The sequence below is a fragment of the Triticum dicoccoides genome, chromosome 3B (genome assembly GCF_002162155.2).
Source record: "Triticum dicoccoides isolate Atlit2015 ecotype Zavitan chromosome 3B, WEW_v2.0, whole genome shotgun sequence".
Taxonomy (NCBI): domain Eukaryota; kingdom Viridiplantae; phylum Streptophyta; class Magnoliopsida; order Poales; family Poaceae; genus Triticum; species Triticum dicoccoides.
This window is the reverse complement of record NC_041385.1, coordinates 307,948,482-307,953,651: the sequence shown is the minus strand read 5'-3', so window position 1 is coordinate 307,953,651 and position 5,170 is coordinate 307,948,482.

Genomic DNA, 5,170 nt, shown 5'->3' with positions numbered 1-5,170 from the left:
GCCCGAGAGTTGACACATACCATATCGCTCTCGCTGCCACTCAAAACAGATTCACCCCACCTACCATCAGATTTAGTCTGTTTGTTCCCCCAGCCTCTGTTCCTCCTACTAACCTGGTTTTACCCTCAGAGTGCCTCGGCCACCTTGAGAGTGACCCCTCATGAGTCTCCTGCTGAGTGGGCATCGCTTCTCGCTACTCCTGCAGCTCCTATGATTTTCCCTAGACCTGCCCCTGAGAGAGAGTCTTCAAGGCAGCGTCATCGTGTTTCCTTTAACCCGGAGGTCTCCATTGGCATTGTCAGTTAGGAATCCGAGCCTGAGGAGGACCCTTCTACAGCAGTGGAGCCTTAACCTTAGTTCGTTAGCTTGTAGACGAGGTTGTCCTGATGATGGGTGTAGTTGTACTTGTCATGATGTTTCCATGCATGTATGAGTCTATGTATAATTATGTTGGAACTCTTTTTTATTCGCCCTGGTTTTTTATTGCTTTCCTTCGGATTTGTCGCTCGATTTTCTTCCCCATTTTGGATGTTGATAATCTCGATTGCTTCATATTGGGAAAAATAAACTAATAGGATGATGAGAGGAGGCAGCAGCAGTCACGCTGGTGAGGATGTCCCTGTTCATCGTTTAGCAAGATAGACAAGGCATTCCCCTGAGCCATATCCGCAACCACCGCCTCCACCACCACATCCACCAACCACTGATCAAATCATGCATATGTTTGAAGAAAGAAGAAAGAAGAAACAACGATCTGCTTGCACTATTGAAAAGTGTGCAGGCAATGGTGGGAAATAATGGCAATTCGAATGGCAATCACTACAAGCTCTAAACTTTTCAAAGGACCAAGCCACCCAGTTTCTATCAAGTTGCTGAACCTATGGAAGCCGCCGACTGGCTAAGGACCACTGAAAAGAAATTGGACATTGCTCGCACAGAAGAAGGTGATAACCTTCCATTTGTAACCCACTATTTGGAAGGAGCCGCAACTATCTGGTGGGCCAATACTAAAGCTATGTGGCCAGCAAATGAAGAAATTACATTGGATACGTTCAAGGAAAAGTTCCGCAGGTACCACATCCCCACCAGTATCCTGAAAGTCAAACATCGGGAGTTCCTAGCCCTCACGAAAGGCAACTTATCTGTTATCGAGTATTTGAACAAGTTTAACCATTTGGCTCGCTATTCCCTGTATGATGTGGCCACTGAAGAGAGAAAGATCGACAGGTTCCTTAGAGGACTGAATCAACACCTTGGATGCACTCTTGATATGCTTGATTTTCCATATTTCCAGACTCTGGTAAACAAAGCCCTAATTGCAGAAATGGAGCACAAGCTTGTTCAGGAAAATAACCCCGCTTATAATGACCATAAATGCAAGGTCGAGCATAGAAGGATGGGAAGCCAGTGTAGAAGACTCGTACCTGGCAGCAGACACAGTTTGAGTATAAGCCCAATTGGCAGCAGAATGTGAAAAAGACCACTACCCAAGTCAAGAATATCGTGACCAGCCCGGTACGCGAAGATTTTTAGCATAACAGTGCATGCTTTTCTTGTGGGCAAACCGTACACTACGTGAGACAGTGCCCCATGAGCGGCAAGGAAAACGCTCCATTCAAGCTGCAAGTCAACCACATGGGACCATACCCTGGACAGAAGACCATACAAGGGCAAGTTCATCACCTCTCAGCAGACGAAGCCCGAGAAAACCGAAAAGTCGTCATTCGTATGTTTCTTGTAAATAGCATACCTGCAATAATTTTGTTTGACTCTGCGGCTTCCCACTCTTTTATTTCGTGGAGTTTTGTTGCCGAAAACAACTTTTCTTGCTCAATGTTGGGAAAGAGTATGATGGTGCAATCCCCGGGATCCATGCTAAAAAGCAATCTGGCCTGCCACAATTTGGAGATTGACATCAAGGGAGTTATCTTCCCAGCTTCTTTGATAGTCATCGAGTAGGCCAAGTTGGATATTATTTTGGGAATGAACTGGTTAAACCAGCATCAGGTATGCATCAACTGTGCGACCAGAGAAGTCACATTAACAAGCAAGGAAGGTCAAACTACACAATTCTTTGCTCGAAGAAGCATAACCAAGAAAGAAATGGTCTTTGCAGCCCAAGCTGAAGAGTTGGATCTTATGACGGCGCGGCGGATCCAGCTGCCTTCCTTAAAGCGTATGAGGAGGCAGTCTGGGCGCCAGCGGAGATGACAAGGTGAAGGCCAACTGGCTCCCCATGGACCTTGTAGGCGCATCGTGCGCCTGGTTGCTAAACCTGCCGGCATCATCTGTGGCCGCCTGGGAAGAGTTGCGCGACCTCTTCCTCGCCCACTACGCGGCAGCGGCGCCCCCGGCCATCCCAGCTCTCCTAGGTGGCTCGCAGGCACCACCCTCCAACCGCCACATCAAGCAGTTCTACTGGCGAGTAGGGGCCACCCAGGCGGGCTCGGGGGGCTCCCTCGGGTAGGGCGGTGCCCAAGGCCGACCTGACCTTCGGCCCCGAGGATCACCCTACCACCACTACGGGAGCAGGCGCCCTCCCAATGCTTTGCACCCCCACCATCTACCATGTGGCGGTCACCAGAACCCTCGTCGATAGTGGAGCCGGCCTCAATGTGCTCTCCCCGGAGGCATTTGGCCTGCTGCACGTGCCGCCCAGCCGGCTCCGCCCCTTCAAGCCCTTCTCCGGGGTCGGCAGCGGCTCCACCAGCCCCCTGCGGCAGATCCATCTCCTTGTCACCTTCGGGACCCGCGACAACTATGGCACCGATCTCATTGACTTCGACATCGCCAGGATCGACCTACCGTACAATGCTATTCCGGGGTACCCGGCCTTGGCCCAGTTTATGGCTGCGACCCACCCTGCGTACAACCTCATGAAGATGCCCGGCAGCAACGGTATCCTCATGGTGGCAGGGAGACTAAAGGCGCGTTGCAGTCCCTCAAGCTCGCCTTCAGGTCAGCCACGTCCGCGCTGCCCGATGAAAGCGGGTTAGGAGGCCCCAGAAGCAGCGCCGGCCAAGAAGAAGCAATTGTTCTCCCAAGACTGAGCCGAGACAAAGCAAGTGCTGGTCAGTGAGGATGGGGCGGCCAGCGCCACCTTCACCATAGGGGCTAGCCTCCCTCGGGACCAAGAGGAGGCATTGATCAACTTTTTGCGGCTAACAAGGATGTATTCGCTTGGGAACCCAAACACCTGGCTGGGGTCCCAAGGGGGATAATCGAGCACCACCTGAGGGTATGCCCAAACATGTGACTAGTGAAGCAGAAGGCTCGCCGCCAGTCCACCAAGAAGCAAGCCTTCATCGTCCAGGAAACCCGTAAGCTAGAAGCCTTAGGGGTCATTAGAGAGGTACGATACCTGGAGTGGCTGGCGAACCCCATCATCGTCCCCAAGAAAGGAGGGAAGGAGCGCATGTGTGTCGACTTCACCAACCTCAACAAGGCCTGCCCGCAAGATCCCTTCCCGCTCCCTCGCATTGACCAGATTGTCGACTCCACCGCCAAATGCGACCTGTTGTGCTTCCTGGATGCCTTCTCGGGATACCACCAGATCAAGATGGCCGTGGAGGATGTGGAGAAAACGACATTCCTCACCCCCTGTGGGGTGTACTGCTACACCTGCATGCCCTTCGTGTTGCGTAATGCTGGGGAAACCTTCCAGCGCCTGATGCATATCGCCCTAGGCTCGCAGCCCGGGAGGAACGTAGAGGCCTATATTGATGATATAGTGGTGAAGTCTCTGGAGGCCGGGACCCTGATAGGAGATCTGGAGGAGACGTTCGCCAGCTTGCGCAAGGTGGATCTTTGGCTTAATCCTGAGAAGTGTATGTTCAGGGTTCCCTCTGGCAAGCTGCTGGGCTTCTTGGTGTCGCAGGGGGATCGACGCCAACCCAGAGAAAGTCAAGGCGATAGAGGACATGAGCCCCCCATAGACCCTGAAGGAGATGCAGAAGCTGGCGGGCTGCGTAACCTCGCTTGGGCGCTTCATTTCCATGCTGAGGGAGTGCGCCCTTCCGTTCTTCAAGCTGATGAAAAGGAAGGAGCCATTCAAGTGGACCCCAGAGGCGGACGCAGCCTTCCCAGACCTCAAGAGATATTTGACCAGCCCGCCAGTGATGGTGGCACCGCGCCCTCTCGATCCCTTGGTGCTCTATCTGGCAGCCACCCCTCACTCAGCCAGCACCGCCCTGGTGGCACTAAGGAAGGAACGCCTGTCCAAGAAACCTCAGCGGGATGCACAACCATCGAGCAAGACACAGCACCCTCAGGATGTTGCGTCTAGGGCTTCGACCGACCTGGTGTTCGACATTCCTCCCGAGGCCACGATCGACCCCGCGGCCGATGAGGCTCCCGAGGGCGGACCTCATGAAGCCATGAAGGACCCGCTCCCTCGCGAAGAATAACACTCAGCTGATGCCTACCCCCTCGTCGAGCACCCTGTCTACCTTGTCACCACAGTATTGAGGGAGGCCCGGGCGCGCTATCCCATGCCTCGGAAACTCCTGCTCATGCTCTTGGTTGCCTCTCGAAAGATGTGCCACTACTTTCAAGGCCACCCCATCAAGGTTGTTTCAGCATACCCGCTGGATAGGGTGCTACGGAGCCCGAATGCCGCCGGGCGAGTTGCTGAATGGAACATCGAGCTTTAGGCGTTCTATCTCGAGTTCAGCACCACCAGGGTCATCAAGGGTGCGGCCCTCGCCGACTTCATGGCTGAGTGGACTGACGCTCCCAACCACGGAGTAGGCGAGGACCGCTCCCTCCTGCCAGGAGATGAGGAGCCGGACGGACGGATCATTTACTTTGATGGGGCATTTGCACGACAAGGCGCAGGAGCGGGGGCCGTCCTCATCTCACCCACCAAGGACAAGCTCTGTTACACGGTGCAGCTCTGCTTTCAGCAGGGCGAGAAGGTCTCCAACAACATCGCAGAATTTAAAGGCTTGCTCGCCGGACTTAGGGCCGCGGCCACGCTGGGAGTGAAGCGCCTCACCGTGAAGCGCGACTCTCAGCTTGTTTTCAACTTCTCCAATAAGGAGTACATCCTAAGGACGAGCACATGGAGTCATACCTAGAAGAGGTGCGCAAGATGGAGAAGCGGTTCATGGGTGTGGAGCTGCAGCATGTGCCGCGCGGAACGAACAAGGAAGCGAACGACATTGCCAAG